Source organism: Protopterus annectens, chromosome 7.part0 (genome assembly GCF_019279795.1).
Source record: "Protopterus annectens isolate FY-2018-M chromosome 7.part0, PAN1.0, whole genome shotgun sequence".
Taxonomy (NCBI): Eukaryota; Metazoa; Chordata; order Ceratodontiformes; family Protopteridae; genus Protopterus; species Protopterus annectens.
In genome coordinates this window covers 810,205,387-810,224,515 of record NC_056739.1, presented here as the reverse complement: position 1 = coordinate 810,224,515, position 19,129 = coordinate 810,205,387, and the positions used below count along the sequence as shown (strand labels likewise).

General features: G+C 42.7%; 1 protein-coding gene across 1 annotated transcript in view; it reads right to left on the bottom strand.

Annotated features, from left to right (window-relative positions):
* ZCWPW1 (zinc finger CW-type and PWWP domain containing 1) overlaps positions 1-19,129 on the bottom strand; it is a 2,385,176-nt gene that overhangs the window by 1,085,267 nt on the left and 1,280,780 nt on the right. The window lies entirely within an intron of this gene.

Genomic DNA, 19,129 nt, shown 5'->3' with positions numbered 1-19,129 from the left:
AGTCGGAGATACCAGTTCTAATTCAATGGACTGGCTCTGAGAAGTAGTCTCTATCGGTTCTGAAGTCTTTGGAAATGATGAGCTAGATCTGTCTGCACCGATTGTCTCCCTCAGTTCCAAAGGCGGTGGAGCCAAGGAGATAGATTTTTCAGTTAATTTAGGTAATTTCTTTGGAGGCTCTGAATGAGCCGAGGAAGAGAATAAAGAGGAAGGTCTCATGGACTTGTCACTAGTAGTTGCAGAAGTCTGTAAATCTTCATCAAAAGAAGGCTTTATTAAACCTCATAAAATCAGTTTGTTTTTCCTCTCATGTAACACTCAAGAGCTGAAGGAGTGACAAAAACTGCAGGATTCCTGCAAGTGAATAGCACCTAAGCAGTACATGCATACATTGTGCCCATCAGTTATAGACATTTTTTGGGAGCATTGTTGGCATTTCTTGAACCCAGAGACTTTGGGTTCTCTATCACTGGACTCTTTACACATGTTGAACTGCAACAAAAAAATAATACCAAAAATAAGCTAAGATAAATACACAACAAAAAAACAGAACAGGGAACTAACACCTCTACCCTCTAAGTTAAACGGGCACTAGGCCCTCTATCTTAAACGGACCTAGCTTAGCTGACAGGGAGCAGACAACAAAAACCTTCTAATAAAAAATGGGGTCTTTTAGCTCTCTAACTTAAATGAGCTAAAAAAGAAATACACAACTACCACAAGACTGACAGGGAAAGGACAGGCCTACTGAGAAAATGACGGCCAATAAGCAACAACACAACAGACGATAAACGAATTATGCCAAAAACCTATAGAAAGGATAAACTGCCTAAACTAAGATCTACAATAACTCTAATAACAAGAAATTCATAAAAAAACAGCTATCATTAATGTAATCAAAAAACACTTAGCCACGGTCAAGAAGAGAGAATCCAAACTCGTCAAGTAGCAAACGAGATCTAGGGGTTACTCTAATGCATTGTGGGATAGGTATTGAACCACGAGCCAAGTCAGAGACTTCGAGCTAGTGTATTGGCCGAGTCAGAGCTGAGTATCGGCTCTGAACCCATCCAGTAAGAAAGAAGGCGAGAGGGACAACATAACATTTAATGTTTCCATGAGCTCACAGACATGTCTGTTGAACATACCTAAAAGTTCCCAATGCAAGTCAGAGCCTCTTATCAGTCCTGCAGGATACTTCTACAAACAAAGACCTTTAGAGACACACTAGACTCGAATACACAGTAAATAACTATTTTCACATTGCAATTTCCTGTATTTCAGGAGATTGTCATGAAGCAGTTGAAGTTAAAAATCAAAAGTTCCAAATGAATTAAGAGGGAACTACTGTTATTAGAGCCAATGCACCATTCGGTACTGTCATTCAACCACTCTTGCAAGGAACGTCAAACACATTGTGAGCTGGGTCACAAATCTGCCATCTGATTGGCTCTCACAGTGGAAGCAATACTATTACCAATACACGTGGCCGTGTGACTGCAAGTGTGTAAACTGAGTGATTATGCTCTTAGAAGGTGTTCTGAAGATGCCTATATTGTTGGCTGAAAGTACTTAACCTGTGGTTTATTTCAATAAAATGGTGCAGTTTCATGTCATTTCACTCCAGGCTTTTTTATTTTTTTATTTATTTGCAAATTTTGGAAAGAACACTGGCAAATTAATGGATTGGTTGATGGATTCTGATACCATCTTAGGAATGAAGGAAGGAAGCACTGGTACATAACGTAACCCTATCCTTATGAAAAATTAAATATGGGGGCTTAGGAGATAATGCTTGAATTTCTGAAATTCTTATAGCAGATGTAATTGCAACTAGAAAGATAGTTTTCCAGGTCAAAAGTTTAAGATCACATTTAGCTGCCGATTCAAAGGAAGACTGAATTAAGGCTTGCAGTACCACATTTAAATCCCATGGAGGCATGAGGTCTTTATAAGGGGGTCTTAGCAGAAGAGTACCTCTCAAAAAGGTCTTGTACAGTTTAGAAAAAGCCAGTGAGGAATTTTGAAATCCTGCACAAAAGTTAGAGATTGCTGCGTGATGAACTTTAATACTTGATGAACTAGCACCCTCATCAAATAAACTCACTAAAAATTTTAGAACAGACTGAACTGGAGCTGAGAAAGGTTCTCTCTGATTTTGCTCTGGCCAATAAATGAACCTTTTCCATTTTCTTCTGTAAAGTTTCCCAGTAGGAGGTTTATGGGAAGATAAAAATATGGAACGGACAGGAGAAGAGAGCATTGGTTGTCTGGCTATTAAAGGAACTGGAGAAATCATGCTGTGAGTTTGAGATTTGAGCCATCTGAGACAACCAGGTCTGTCAGGTGAGACAGGAGGTCTGGAAATGGATCCAGAATCCAAGGCGGATAGAGTAGATGAGGCCAAAGGAAGGCAAACCAAATCTATTGAGGCCAGTAAGGTGCAATGAGGATGACTTTGCTCTTCAACTGGGCTGCTTTCTGAAGGAATTTGTGAATTAGGGGAGTTGAAGGATAATTAATCATACAGAAGACTTGGGGGGCAATCATGGAGTAGAGTATCCCTCGGTGAGTGCCCTGGTGGGGAAATCAGGGCAAAGAAGCCACTGCACTTGTTGTTTAGGGGAGATGGTAAAAGATTGCAGCAAGGCTGGCCTCACTGACTGAAAATCATTTCTATCACTTTGTTGTTGAGAGACCACTCATCATGTAAGATAGACCTGCTCAATTTGTCTGCTATCACTTTCGACTTCCTCAGAATATGTGTTGCTATTGGAAAGCCGTTGGAAGATATTGCCCATTGCCACACTCTGAGAGCTTCTTGACACAGGGAATAAGATCTGATTCTCCCTTGTTTGCTGATGTACCAAACTACTGCTACTGATATGTTGTCCGTCTGGATTACAAATGTCCCAAGAGGGAGAGAGTCTTGGAAAGCCTACAATGCCAAAAGAACTGTTCTCATCTCCAGAACTCTGATATGCAAGCTGACCTCCTCAGGGAACCAAGTGCCTTGGAATGTTGTCCAAAGGAAATGCCCCCCCCCCCCCAATTTGGGAGGCATCAGTGGTCACTATGGCCTTGGGTTGACGAAGGATTAAAGGATGACCTTGTAACACCTGTGGTGACTGCAGCCACCACCAAAAGTATTGTCTGAATACCTGAGTTATTCTTATCTTCGCTGACATGGGTTGAGAAAGCACTGGCCATTGTGTCACTAGCATCCATTGTAGAATTCTCATCTGGACCCTTGCTTAAGGTATTAAAATTATTGCCTCTGACACTGATCCCAGGGCTTGCAGAATCAATCAGGCTGAAATTCTGGTATTGCAAATTATTTTCTTAACCTGCATCCTTATCATTTGCACTCTTGATAGTGGAAGAGAAGCTACCATAGATCCTGTGTTGAACACTGCTATGAATTGTAATGTCTGGGTTGGCTGCAAATGAGACTTATTGTAATTTATGGTTATTCCAAAATGTGACCATCTTGTGCTTCAATCAGTTGATGCCTGGTCGGGGAGGTAATGAAACAGTCATCTAAATATGGAAACACCCAGAATCTTTGCACTGTCAAATGAGCTGCTACCACTACCATGCACTTGGTGAACACCCTGGGGGCTGTGGTGAGGCCGAAGAGCAATGCTCTGAACTGGAAGTGACGGGCTCCCAGCCAGAAACATAAGTACCTTCTGGATCATCTGTTCATCTTTATGTGATAGTATGCATCCTGAAGATCTATTGAGCACATCCAGTCTTCTTTGCTCAGAAAGGGCAGAATGGACTGAACTGTGACCATCTGGAACTTTGTGTGTCGAACTTGACTTGTTCAATACACTGTGATCAAAACTGGTCTTCAGTCCCATTTTCTTTGGCACTAAAAAGAATCTTCAGTATGTTCCGGATTCTATTTGGACTGGTGGGACTTCTTGGATGACTCTTTTCTAGCAGCTTTTGGATTTCTAGTGGTGCTGCTTTCCACTGATTGGGTGGAACATCAGGAAATTTTCTTGACAATGGAGAAGATAATGAAAATAGAATGATATAACCTCTGGAAATAATTTCCTGCACCCAACTGTCTTTTGTTATATCTAGTCAGGCTCTCTGGTGCAGAGATAAGTGACCCCCGACTGCCTCCAGAAGTAGGCAGTCGGACCTCCATTCAGGAGCGCTGAAAGGGTCTGTCGGAAAAGGAATCTCTAGATCCTCAGTTTTGCAGGCCTCCTCTGCCATGGGGGCATCACCTTCCATTATCACTGCCTCCGCTGCCTCTGGGGGAATTACCTTCATGTGTGTCCTAGAAAGGACCCTGGGACTTTCTGAACCATATTTTTTGACCTCTCTTTTGATTCCTGGAAAAGGTCCTTTGAGGGGATGAAAAACACATGCTCACCACAGACAGGGTCTTTCCATCTTTCTCACACCTGGGCAGTGTCCTTCACTGCGGATTCAAACAAGGAAGTGCTGTCAAAGGGAGCATTGATGAACTAGGACTCGAAGAGCTCCGCAAAATCACACAGGTGCATCAATGTATGCCTCCTGATAGAAATACCTAAACTCTCTGCCCCGAAGGCACCTTCTGTAGCATGCAAGATCAGCCTCATGGATGAATTAGTTGTAGCTTGTAGGGTAACCAACTGAGAGACTACTGAAGAATGAGCCTCAGCAGTTTCAGTTCTAGAAGGAGATTTCAATAGCTCTTTAATCAAATCTCTTTGAATCCTCGTAACATGTGCCAAATAGTTCACAGATCTGAGTGTAAAAGGTGCTGAAGCCTTAACATGCTTCACAAACCTGTCTATTGCCCTAGACTCTCTGTTAGGAGGATGGACAGTGGAACTCTGTTCCAGGGTTCCATTTTTGTAGCTGCCACCATGAACATGTCATCTACTGGTGCCCCTTTGCCCCAAAATTCCCTGTAAACTGGTGGAGCCAGAATCCGGTCTGGTCTCTTGGGGATTGGGTCAGTCATATCAGGTTCCTTTCACACCCACCTAGAGATTAAATCAATGAGCTCATCGGCAGGTGGAGTAACACAGGAGGTAGACTGGCCAGTCCCAAAGGCTTCCAGAAATACTGATTCCTTCAGATAACAGTCTTGGGAAGACCAGCCACCTTTCTTCTTAAGGATCTTAAGACTGTCTCCAAATGAGACATCCTCGGGTAATGATTTTTGGAGCTGCCGCTCCATCATTGAAATCAGTGTCCTCAGTGACTGACTCTTGAGGAGAGTCCAAGTACCTCCTTTTGCACTTTCTCTTCCTAGGGAATCCTTGGTGGGGTGCTCTAGTGAATTATCAGAAAAGATTAGGATACCCTGTTGGGCAGTCTGGAAGCTATGACCTGGCTGTCCCTGTGAGGTAGAATGTTGAGGATCATAGTGCAAAATCATCTGAGAAGCAGAGGGTGAAGCCAAGGGGGAAGGACCCATCAGACCTGCCAGAGCAGGGAACACTCTGTTCACAAACTCAAAGGCAGATTGCTCCAGGGAGAAGGAACACAATGGAGCTGAGAAATTGAGTTTCTGGCTTGTCACCTCCCTCTGCCCTGATAACAATCCACCTGGGGTGGAAGTCAGAGCTGAGCTGTGCAGTGCCAAGGATTCAAGAGGAAAAGACAGCTCCGAAAACCTTGGCATCAACTCTGATCTCCCGTATCCGACAGGGATGCTTTGGCTCTGATAGCCATTCTGCTCTGATGATGTCAGAGCATGTGCACTCAGAGCAGTATTTGGATCCAAAGACAGTGCTTTCTTCCGATCCAAACCAGATGGACTCAGATTCAAAGACTCTAAAAAAGAAGTTATGTACTCACCATAATGTTCCATGTGTGTTGTCCGTCTCGCCTCTATTCTTTACTGGCTAGGTTCGGAACCAATCCTTGGTTCCAACTCGGCCAAATACAAAGCTTGAGTTCTTCCACTAGCTCGTGGCTAAACCCTATCCCATGATGCTCTTGGAGAGTTCCCCAGATCTCATTTGCCACTAAACAAGATCGGGTGTTTCCATTCTGGCTCTGGCTAAATGGAAATTTTCTTTCCTTACTTTTTGAATAACTGTAGTTTAAAGATATGTATAAAGACTTCTAGGGTTTAGTACATTTGTTTGAGCTTAGTGTGTTAACTCTGTTGGTTGTTTACTGTTGGCCATTGTTTTTCTCTCTCTAGGCCTTTTCCCTTCCCTATCCCAGCTAAAGTTTATATCTTTCTAGGCCCCTTTTAGTAGAGTGCTTCCTTTTAGTTACCTTATTCAAGTTCATTTAAGTTAGAGTGCTTTGTAATTTAAAGGTATTTGTTACCTCTTTTCTGTCTGGTAAGCTGGTTTAAGTTAGAGGGCTACCATTGACCCATTTAACCTAGAGGGCCGTACCCTGCTTTCTGTAATTTCTTTTTATCTTAGGCAGATTCATGTAATTTAGAGAACTGCCTTTGTCTCTGGTTAAATTGTACTGCTGAGTTGATTGTTGTTAAAAAAAAATATATATACATATATATATTATTACACATAACTTTTCTCTTAGTGATTAGACTACTATAGTTGTTGTTGTTGATATTGTAAGACAAAATGTCCAAGGATCCTAAGGAAACGAAACCCTCTGGATTCAAGAAGTGCGACAAGTGTAACCAGAAAATGTCAATGACTGATGGTCACACTGTTTGTGTGTACTGCCTTAGCGCAGTCCATTTACAGGAATCATGAGCCATCTGCTATTCATTCAGTCACAGAGTGTTGCTTGAAAGAAAAAATAAGCTGCTATTGAGAAGTTTACTAAAGTCCCCCCTCTCAGAGGCAATTGAAGAAAGTCAGGGTATGTCTAAATCGGGCAAGACGGAACCGAACCAGTAAAGAATGAAGGCGAGATGGGACAACATCACATCAACAGTTATGTACTTGCCATAACTTGGCATCTGTGTTATCCTATTTCATTATTCCTCATGAATGGGTTTCGGATTCAACATCGGATCCGATCCGACATAGATTCAAGGTTTGAGCTCCTCCTTGTCCCATAATCCTCTTCTGCACTGTACCCCTCAGATCGAGTTTGCTGGAGGAACCCCGGAGAATATACGACTGAAACTTTAAACAAGGGAAACAAAGCCCAGGAGCCCAAGACTCCAGCATTCTCAGAACCCCGCAGAGTACGGATGGGGGAAGGTGGGCGGGAAGTGAGGAATAATGAAATAGGATAACACAAATGCCAAGTTATGGTAAGTACACAACTGCTAATCTGATGTTATCCATTTCATTATTCCTTAAGACTGGGTCAGAATCCCCAGCTACAATAGTATCCTGGGCAGCCCTATGGAAAGATATGACTGAGCACCATGGAACCAAAAGTTGCTCTGTTTCTGGGGACAATATCCAATTTGTAATGAGAAATGAAGGTGTGAGGAGTGACCCAAGTGGCCGTAGCACAAATGTCATCCATGGACACCCTCACAGATAAAGCTGATAAGGTAGCAAACATCTTAAGAGAGTGAGCCTAGGCACGTAAGATAATTCCAAGTTCCTGAGAGAATAAATGGTGGAAATACAGTTTAAAATCCATTTAGAAATTGTAACCTAAGACACTGCCTGACCACGTTTGTTCAGAGAACGCTACAAACAACTGATCAGATTTCCTGAAAGGTTTAGTCCTGTGCAAGTAAAATCTTAATTATCTATGTACATCCAGAGTATGGAGAAGATATTCACAGCAACAGCAAAGCTCATCCACCACTTCTGACCAGATAGAAAAATGACACAACCAGGATCCAAAATAGAAAAATTTAATAAAAATCCCTAGCGCCTCAGCTGGAAGCCTTCAAATGGGAATAAAAATCACAAAAACTGCCCAAGCATATATAGCACAATCAGTTATCATAAATTGCTTAATTGCAATCAGTTAAGCTAAAAAAACTTTCCAATTGCATTCCACATTAATACCTGCTGGGCTTAAAGTCCCATACTTCAAAATAAAAACAGTCTCTTTATACAAAAGCCTTCTCTTCACATGCAAATTACATCCCTTTCTACAAACATGCTCTAATACAGTACATTTATGATATTTATCAAATGTACTGCAAGAGGGCTTTCAGGCCTAGCATTTAAAATATCCCAGTACAAACTGGGAAATCAGTGACATTTTTAGATATTTGTTTAACTGGTGAAACTAATGGAAGAATTATAAGTAAAATACATTGTAGATTTGAAGGGGGTATGCATTTTCTTGCTGCAGACAGTTGTCATCCACCCCATTTAATAGATTCCTTACCCTATGGGGAATTTCTTCGGGTTCAAAGACTTTGTAATAATGACACTGATTTATTATATGAGTTGAATAAAACAGCTGAATTATTTATTGATAGGCGTTATTGTAAACAAGATGTATATGCTTTATTACACAAAGCTAAAAAGTACCCCTATAGACAAATAAATAGATTACAAACATGGCCTCCTGTGAGTAGAAATAATAATGATATATCTAATTTAAGAAAAATGTATGTAGTCACTACTTATGATATTTTATCTGATGAAGTAACAGGGGTGGATTAAACACTATTGAAACTTTTTATTAAAGTTCAAAGAACTTTTGGATATAATGTACAAAGTGCCTATATTTTCATATTGTAAGGGCAACAGTATCGGAGATAAGTTGGTACATGCCAATTTCTCTGTTCCTAACAATAGTATTGATTCTGTGATTAGTGTAGTTGGTACATTTCCATGTGTAAGATGCAATATATGTAAATATGTGTGCAATACATTTAAATATATTAATGGCATTTCTTTTTAAAGTAAATCACAAGTTTTCATGTAATACAGAAGGAATAATTTATGATATAAAATGCCCTTGTAACATGTTCTATGTGGGTGAGAGCAAGAGGGCTTTTAAGCTTAGAGTTCAGGAACATGTTAGGGATATTTTAAATGCTAAGCCTAAAAGCCCTCTTGCAGTACATTTTGATAAATATCATAATAGAAGTTTAGATGGTTTGCAATGTACTGTATTAGAGTATGTTTGCAGAAAGGGGTGTAATTTGGATGTGAAGAAAAGGCTTTTGTATACAGAGACTGTTTTTATTTTGAAGTATGGGACTTTAATCCCAGCAGGTATTAATGTGGAATGCAATTGGAAAGTTTTTTGTTAGCTTAACTGATTGTAATTAAGGAATTTATGATAACTGATTATGGTATATATGCTTGGGCAGTTTTTGTGTTTTTTATTCTCCTTTGAAGGCTTGCAGCTGAGGCACTAGGGATTTTTATTAAATGTTTCTATTTTGCATCCTGGTTGTGTTGTTTTTCTCTCTATGGAGGAGATATTTGCCTTCGTTTGAATGATTTGAGTTAAAGACAGGTAACTGAATAGACTGGTTGATATTATTTTCAGTGGCTACTTTGGATATGAAGGAAGGATTAGTTCTCAAGGCCACCGTGTCTTTGAGAAAAATGATACATGGCGGCTTGGACGACAAAGCTTGTAACTCGGAGACCCTCTTAGCTGAAGTTATGGCTACAAGAAAGGTTGTCTTCTATGACAGGAATTTAATATCATAGGAATGAGCCAGCTTGAATGGGCTTTAAGTGAGAGACTGCCACAAATAGTTAAATCCCAAAGGGGAGCAGGATTTTTGAGAGGGGGCCTGAGGAGAAAAATACCTTTCATGAAGGCCTTGCATAGTCTCGAGGAAAAGGTAGGCTTCCTATTAACATGAAAATTAGAAATGGCCACCAAGTGCAGCTTTATGGTAGACAAACTGGCACCTTCTTGATAAAGGGAAGATAAAAACAGAAGAATATCCGAAAATGGAGCAGAGAAGGGTTCCAGATTTCTCTCACCAGCCCAAAAGGAAAAAAAAAATTCCCTTACTGTTGTAGAGTTTTTGGGTTGATGGTTTCTGAGAGGCCAGAATAATTTTCTTAACAGGGGAAGCCAGCCTGGACTCTCTCAGTATCACTGGAAGTGGAGAAAACATGCAGTTAGATGAAGGGATCGAATGTTCAGTGATTGCAGTTCCGAGGGATGAGTGATGTGATCCGGTATGGGATCTAGTATCCATGCAGAATACTTCAGATGAGACCACAGGAAGGGAAACCACACCTGATGAGGCCAGAAAGGGTCAATGAGGATCATGGAACATTTTATTCTGTGGGCTTTCTGCAGTACCTTGGGGATCAACGGGATAGGTGGATATGCATAAAGGAGATCCAGAGGCCAATTGTGGACTAGAGTATCCCTTGGGGACTGCCCCTCTGGGGGGATCAGGGCAAAGTACCTGCTGCATTTGTTGTTCATTGGGGATGCAAATAGGTCTCAGCAAGGCTAGCCACATTGGCCGAATAACTGAGATGCCACTGATGGATTCAGGAATCACTTGTGCGAGCGCAGGATGGACCTGCTGAGTCTGTCTGCAAACACATTGGACCTCCTAGGTGTGTGCATTGCAAGAAGAAAGCAACGGGAATAAATCACCCATTTCCACACTCTCATGGCCTCTCTGCACAGCGGATAAGAATGTGTTCCCCCCTGCTTGTTGATGTACCAGACTACAGATATGTTGTCTGTATGAATTACAATCATCCCCACAGGAAGGCAATCCTGAAAGGCTTGCAACATCATGAGGACTACTCTCATCTCTACAACGTTTACATGCAACTTGGTCTCTGTAGGGGACCACATCCCTTGGACCTTTCTGCCCTGAAAATGCCCCCCAGTCCAGCAGAGAAGTGTCCATGGTCACTGTGGCCATGGGAGGGGGAAGAAAAAAGAGTCTGCTGGGAAGAGATCCTCTGAAAGAAGTCACCACTGAAGATGTCACCTGCAAATGGGTTTCAGCAGGATTGGCATAGACGGGGGATGACAGAGAATGGACCACTGGACTGCTAGCATTCACTGGAGTACTCACATGTAATACCTCCCCAGCAGTGTAAGGAGGATAGCTGCCAACATGGACCCCAGAGCCTTGAGAATGAGATGTGCTTGTGGTGATGCAACCTCCAGAATCACCTTGATGTGCTGCCTGAGGAATCCACTCTCTGAGGAGGCAAAGCTGCAATATCTGTCACTGTGTTGAGTTGGGCCCCTATAAATTCCAGACTTTGCACAAGAGTCAGTTTTGACTTAGCTACATTGACCATAATTGTCTCTGGTCATTCAGAGACTTTTTCAAGGATATTGGATATTGGATATTGTTACACAGCTACATTTAAACTAAAAGGATCCACCCCTAATTAACATTAACCAATACTAATACAAATCCATAAAACCAGTGTACCTACACCTCATGCATATTCATAAAACACATGCATATTTAAAAATTCACAGAAAGGTCATAAATAAGACAGTAAAACCATAAATTACAATAAAATAAGATACAATACGTAGCCCTTCCACAATATATATATATATATATATATATATATATATATATATATATATATATATATATATATATATATATATATAAATAATACCTTATTCAAAAATGCTTATAAATTAAATGTTCCTTTATCAATTTAATGCTTTTAATTTTAGAAAGCAGGCTAAGGACAGAGCATCATAATATCTTTATTGCCAGTTTATAGCATTTGTTTTAACTTGCCATAGTGCTTCTTGCTTCTCCAATTGTAAGGTCCAAGGACTACCCCTTGGGTGTATGTCGAGAAAGTCAATAATAATAAATTTAAAATCATGTCCATCATATTCATTACAGTGTTTAGCCAGAGCATACGTATCTTTTCCCAAACTAATGTCCCTCAAATGTTCATAAATTCTACCTCTAAATTTACTTTTGGTTTTCCCGATATAGAAAGCAGGACAAACCCTGCACCAAGCACAATACAGCAACCTTTCAGTCTGACATGAACATTTCCTTTTCAACTTTATAGTCACACCATTGACCACACAAGATGGACCCTCCAGGATATGTGTGCAAGTCCAACAGGCCCCACATTTCCTCATATAACCCATCATAGGTCCCTTTTTTTGAGATTCAATGACATTTTTAAGGGTCCTATCCCTTCTATATATAACACTTGGTCTCTCACCTACCCATTGTCGAATATCATTACAGTATGAGATAATTACCCAATTCTTGTACAGAATGTCAGTAATCATTTTACTGGACCAATTGTAGTTCGTAACAAAAGCTGATCTTGAATATGTTGCCAACTGGCTCACTGACAGATCCCACACTGTGAAAGTAGCAGACTCCAAATCCGACTTCAGACCAGTGACAAGTGGACTACCACAGGGTTCAGTCGTGGGTCCTCTCCTGTTTGGTGTCTACTTCTCTGAAGTACAAGCTAACACAGAAGGTCTTTGGCTAACTAAGTTCGCAGATGACTGCAAACTAGGAGCCATAATCGAAACTCCTAACAATGTGGAAATCCTACTAAAGGGCCTCACTGAGACAGATGCCTGGTTTCAAAGCCATGGCCTCAAGTTCAATGCCAAAAAGTGCATTGTCATCCCTTTTGGGAAAAACTCAGTAACCATGAACTACCACATAGGCGGTAGCTCACTAAACACTGAAAGTATGATAAGAGACCTCAGGACACAGGTGGACAGTAGTCCCTCCTTTGATAACCACATCAACACAGTAGTCAGAAAATCCTTCTATGTGGCACACCTCATCACAAAAGGGTTCTCCTCTAGAAAAAAGGAGGTCATTGTTCCTCTTCACTCATCTCTCATCAGACCCATTATAGAGTACAATGCCCCGTTTGGCATGTATCTCACAAGACACCTACAACAACTGGAAAGCCACAGAAATACCTCACTAAGAGGATTACCAGCCTCAAACAGATGGCATATACATAGCGTCTAAAAAAAACTCAGCTCTACTCCCTTCGCATATCGCCTACTCAGAGGCGATCTCTGCCTAACATACAAAGCTATGTCAAACCCAGAGCTGTTGGACATGCTACACTTAAAGAAATCCCAATCTCTCCAAACCACACGTTCCAGGGACCTAAATCGTGTTATCACAATAAACAGAACATGCTGGAGGGACAGATTCCTGTCCCAGAGGCTTCCCTTACTCTGGAACAAACTACCCATTCATGTCAAGCAAAGCTCCTCATTGGCCCTCTTTAAGAAATATCTTGACGACTGGATGGGGAATAGAAAATTCACCCCAGGGATCACTTCTGCTGCACTGCTTGACAGGGGCACAGGAAAATAATTTTCTAGGGTGGCGAAAGCCAAGTAACCTTTTTGGCTAGGCTTATGTAGGCCCCAGGCCGATAGCCTAGTACCTACCTATGAACTTGTGTGTCTCACAATGGAGTTACCTAAGACTAAGATGTTTGGTTTTGTGTTTTGCCTTAGGGGCTTGTCTGGTGAGCCACTGGTGCATGAGCTATTATGTGTACTGTGTTTCACAGAGGATGTATTATGTGAAGCGTGCTTGTGTTTGGAAGGTCTCTGATGTTGAGGTAGGTTTCTGATCAGGACCTCCGGAAATGTAGGCATGTACGTTGTTGGTTTGTGTGGTGAAGGAGGTGAGATATACATGCTGACAACCTGCTCAGTGTCAGATGTACTGACTGGTGTACGGGAGAGCATGGATTCTAGGTTCTTAATATAGATGCATCTTTCACATATTGAATTTGGGTGAACTAGAATAAGAGGGTTGCCAGTGTACATGAGGCAATTGCTACACTGCCTCAGGATGCCCATGTCGACCAAGCTCACTGGTGAAACTGTGGAAAAATGCTTGTCTGTAGTGCAAGGTAAATCAATGTGGTTAGAACAGGAAGACGACAGGAAGGACCAGGTAAAGTAGATGGACAGAAGAGGTCTAAAAAAAGGAGGGGCTAGTGGGTGGGACTTGTGATGGTACCTCAAAGGCTGTACCTAGTGTTCTACCTGACAGCATAGCAGGACTGTGAGAAACCTCTGAAGGAATACTAACACTGTGCTAAGGGAAATTTAACAAGCAAGAAGTCTGCATCTATAACTACTAACGGTACCCACCCCTATGTGGTGGTGCACTATGTGCAAACAAGAGAAAAGCAGCTAATACAAAGCAACCAATGAAAAAGCTCCAACTGAGCCCTGAACCAATGAAAAAGCTCAACCTTTAATTAGATAGCCCTACTGTACTTCTCCTGCCAAAAGTATCCAAAAAGAAATTCAGTCTTGAGGGGAAACCGCAACCATTAGAATTTTATTAAAATTAACGACAGTAATGACCATATAAAAGTTTTTCGTCTGAGAAAATCCCTGACTTCATCAGATACACAGATAAGAACTCAAAGACTGTTTAAATACTAGTCACAAGATACATTGATTGAAAAAGCTAATGAACAATTAGTATTTAAAGCACCGATTTCTAATAAAAACATTTGTATTATTTGCTCCTTTGACTACAGTCTATTGCTAGACAATGTACAATATATCTGGCAAACAATATCTAACATATAACATGATATTTAAAACATAGGCTCATAGGTTCATAGGTTGGTACTGGGCTATCTGCCCGAAGGCATATATTAGCCCAGCCACGTTGTGCGGTATTCACCGCCCCTTTAGTAGTTCCCTAGACCCTTGTACTAGCAGCTAGTACCCTTGGCCCCTATCTAGTAGTGCCCGGTATGAAATTTCTGTTACCCATCCACTCATCAAGGTTCCTTTTGAAGAGTGATAGTGAGGGGCTCTGTCTTATGTAGATCGGGACCCTGTTCCATAGTAAGGGAAGTCTCTGTGAAGGGAATCTATCCCTCCAGCATGTTCTATTCATTGTTGTGTTGAGGTTTATATCCCTATAGCGTGTAGCTCGAGTAGATTTGGTTTTGCTAAGATGGAGCATGTTCAACAATTCCGGGTTGGACATGGCTCTGTACGTTAGACAGAGATCACCTCTGAGAAAGTGGTATGCAACAGAGAACAGTCTTAGCTTTTTCAATCGTGCTGCATAGGGCAAATGTTTGAGGCCAGTAATCCTCTTGGTTAGGTACCTCTGTGGTCTCTCCAGCTGCTGGAGATGTCTAGCCAGGTACATTCCAATTGGTGCATTGTACTCAATAATGGGTCTGATGAGGGAAGAGTAGAGGGGCACCATTACATCCTTAGATCTTGATGTGAACCCTTTCGTGATCTGATGAGTTACATAGAGGGATTTTCTAACCACTTTGGCAACATGGTTATCAAAGGAAAGCTGACTATCTACTTGGGTCCCTAGATCCCTTATTTCTTCTTCAGATTTCAGGGGATTACCTCCTATGTTGTAGTTTGCGGGTACTCTGTTTTTTCCAAAGGGGATTACTACGCATTTTTTTGCATTTAGCTTGAGACCATGGCTTTGACACCATGCATCAGTCTCATTTAGGCCCTTCTGGAGGATCTTCATGTCGGCCGGAGACTCTATTATAGCACCCAGTTTGCAGTCGTCCGTAAACTTAGTCAGCCACAGCCCTTCTGTGCTTGCCTGTACTTCTGAGAAGTATATGCCAAACAGGCCCCAGGACAGAGCCCTGAGGCACACCACTCATTACTGGTCTGGATTCGGACATAGATCCCACTACTCTTACTTTATGGGATCTGTCTGAGAGCCAGTTTGCGATCCATCTTGTGACGTAAGGGTTTATGCCCAGGCTGGTGAGCTTATCTATAATACCTGAATGGGGAATGGTGTCAAATGCTTCAGCAAGGTCAAGGTAAGCCATGTGTACCTCCTTTCCCTTATCTATAGCCTGAGTAACTATCTCAAAGAAATCCAGCAGGTTCAGGAGGCATGATCTGCCCTTGATGAAGCCAAACTGTGTGAGGTCCAGCGACTGGAGGTTCCCAATCTCTCCATTTGTAAGTTCCATAATGATTTGCTCCATAGCCTTACAGATCAGACTGGTCAGGCTTATTGGTTGGTAGTTCCCAGGGTCAGTTGTGGCCCCACCCTTGTGTAGCGGGACCACTGTTTCCGTGCGCCATTCTATGGGCACATATCCTGTGGAGAGGCTGAGACTGAACAGGGTATTAAGATGCGGGGTTAATTCCTTTTGGAGCTCACGTATGACACAGCCTGGGACACCATCTGGTCCCATGGAGGCAGTGTTTTTAGCTTTAGATAGAGCCTTGTTAGCCAACGTATCAGTAATAATTGGACTTACACAATCCCCTAGAATGGTACTGGGCTGTAGGTGGTGAGGGGGGGGGGGACAAATTTGAACTGAACCCGTCAGCCAAGATGTTGGCAATGTCAGAAGGGTCAGTGTATTTTGTTCCATTTTGTACTAGCTCAGAACAGACCTGAGTGTTGCCATTTAAGTTTTTGACGTAGCCATAGAAGGCCTTATGGTTATCCTTGGCATCCTTGGCAACTTTCTCTTCAAAATTAGCTTTAGTTGACTTGATGAGGGCCCTCAATTTCTTACTAATGCTGATCAGGGGTGATTTTTCTACTTGAGATTTGGCCTTTTTTTGTATAAGTCTCCTTTTATTGTAAAGTTTGCTTATGGCCGGGGTCCACCAGACTGGTTTCTTCTTGCTTGAGGAAGGAGTCTTGATTTTATTTGGGATAGCACGGTCCATGCAATCCTGAAGATGCATATAAAGTGCCTCGGTGTAGGATTCTGCATCCTGGATATCATTATCCTTCTGCAAGGGAATAGTGAAGCTTTCCACTTCGGATGCAAGTAGTTTGAAGTTTGCTTTGGAAAGGTTTTTGACTATGGTTTCTTTGACTGGGGGAGGTGGAGGGGTGAGGATGTCCAGGGTTATCAGTTTGTGGTCAGATCTGACCAAGGAAGGAGTGATAATTAGAAGTTATGTACTCACCATAACGTTCCATCTGAGTAGGTGTATTCATTTGTCTGCAACCTGTGGGATATGGATCCGATATCGGATCCGAACCGGCATGGTTTTCCAGCTATGGATCCAAGCTCTCAGCTCCTCCCCTCACCCATAATGCCCTGCTCTACCCTCATGACCTCAGATCGAGTTTGCCAAAGCAACAATACCCTAAAAAGGGTAACAAAGAATATGCAGGAAACTGAAAGGCCAGGGGGATAGGAGGGCGGGATGGTTGCAGACAAATGAATACACCTACTCAGATGGAACGTTATGGTGAGTACATAACTTCTAAATCTGAAGTAGGATATTCATTTGTCTGCAACCTGTGGGACAGAGTCCCCAGCTACCTGAATCTTGGGCGCCATCATGGAAGGATATTCCGAGCACCGCTGAGCCAAAGGATGCTCTACCCTAGATGCAAGATCCAACTTATAGTGGGAAATAAACGTATGAGATGAAGCCCACGTGGCTGCTGCACAAATATCATCTAGAGGAATCCTAGCCTTGAAGGCTGCCGAGGTAGATACTGACCGGGTTGAATGGGCATGAACACCCTCCGGTGCGGGCCTTCCTGAAGCTTGATAAGCCAATAAAATGCACTGTGAAATCCAGCGGGACAGAGAAACTTTAGAGATTGGCTTGCCCAAATTGAATTTTGCAAAGGAAATAAACAGCTGGTCGGATTGCCTATGACCAGCTGTCCTGTTCAGATAAAATCTAAGTTGCCTGTGAACATCTAGTGAATGTAGCTTATATTCACCTTTGTTTTCATATTTAGGGAAGAAAGCAGGGAGGTTAATGGATTGATTGATGTTTGCTTCAGAAGCGATTTTAGGAAGAAAGGACGGGTTGGTCCTGAGGGAGACACGGTCCGGATGAAATACCAAGTAAGGAGGTTTAGCTGATAAAGCTTGAAGTTCAGAAACTCTCTTGGCTGATGTAATGGCTACCAAAAGGCTGTCTTGTAGGACAAGAATTTGAGATCCACCGAAGCCGCTGGCTCGAAAGGAGGAGCGGTCAAGGCCTGTAGGACCAAAGAAAGGTCCCAAGGAGGAACTGCTTGTTTTATAGGGGGCCTGAGAAGAAAAGTACCTTTAAGAAATATTTTACACAATTTGGCTGACATAAGAGGATTAGAGTCATGGCCAATGTGATAGTGAGAAATTGCCGCCAGTTGAACTTTGACTGTGGAACTGCTGGCACCATCGTTAAAGAGAGTGGTTAGAAAGTCAAGCACTAAAGGGAGAGGAACCGTGAAGGGATTCAGGCCTTGCCGCTCCGCCCACAAAGAGAAACGTTTCCATTTGCTTCGTAAACCTTTCTAGTGGATGGTTTATGAGCCGCCACCAAAATAGCCTTTACAGGTGAAGAAATACCGAGTCCTTATCAAGAGTGGAACTGGAGCAGCCAAGCGGTCAGCTTCAGGTTGTCCAGGTTCGGAGGAGGAATGCAGGATGGATGGGATATCAGATCCGGGATGGGATCTAGAATCCAAGGAGGATTCACCGAGTGAGACCTTAGGAAGGGGAACCAGATCTGTCGAGGCCAGAATGGAGCAATGAGAATCATTCTGCAACCCACCCGAGAGGCTTTCTGAAGAACTTGCAGCATCAGAGGCAAGGGTGGATAGGCATACAGAAGACCGGGTGGCCAAGCATGCACCAGAGCGTCTCTTGGGGTACCTCCGGGAGGAGGTATTAGAGCGAAAAAACTGTCGCACTTGGTGTTTGAGGGAGAAGCAAAAAGATCGCATGAAGGGGTTCCCCACCGTGCGAATATGCGTTCCGCTACTTGACAATTGAGAGACCACTCGTAAGGAGTCAGAATGGTGCGACTGAGCTTGTCCGCTAGGATGTTGGACCGACCCGGAATGTGCGTTGCTATTAGAAAGCGATTGGTGGAGATTGCCCATTCCCAAACTCTCATGGCCTCTCGACAAAGAGGGTAAGACCTTGTTACCCCTTGCTTGTTGATGTACCAGACAACAGACATGTTGTCCGATTGAATCGCAATTGTTCCCAAGGGAAGAAAGTCCTGAAGTGCTAGCAACGCTAAGAGCACTGCTCTCATCTCTAGAACATTGATATGCAGTAAGGTCTCTGAATCGCTCCACGTGCCTTGGACGGTCCGCCCAAAGTGCCCCCACCCGAGGCAGGAGGCGTCCGTGGTCACCGTGGCGAGAGGGGGAGAAGCACAAAATGGGCGGCCTTTGTGGAGATCCGGGGAGTGGAGCCACCACAAGAGGGACCGCTTGCAAGCCTTGCTGATCGCTATGGGATGATGCATGGGGAGAGCAAGGTATGACCACTGTACTAAGAGCGCCCACTGTAGAATGCGATATTGAGCCTGGCAA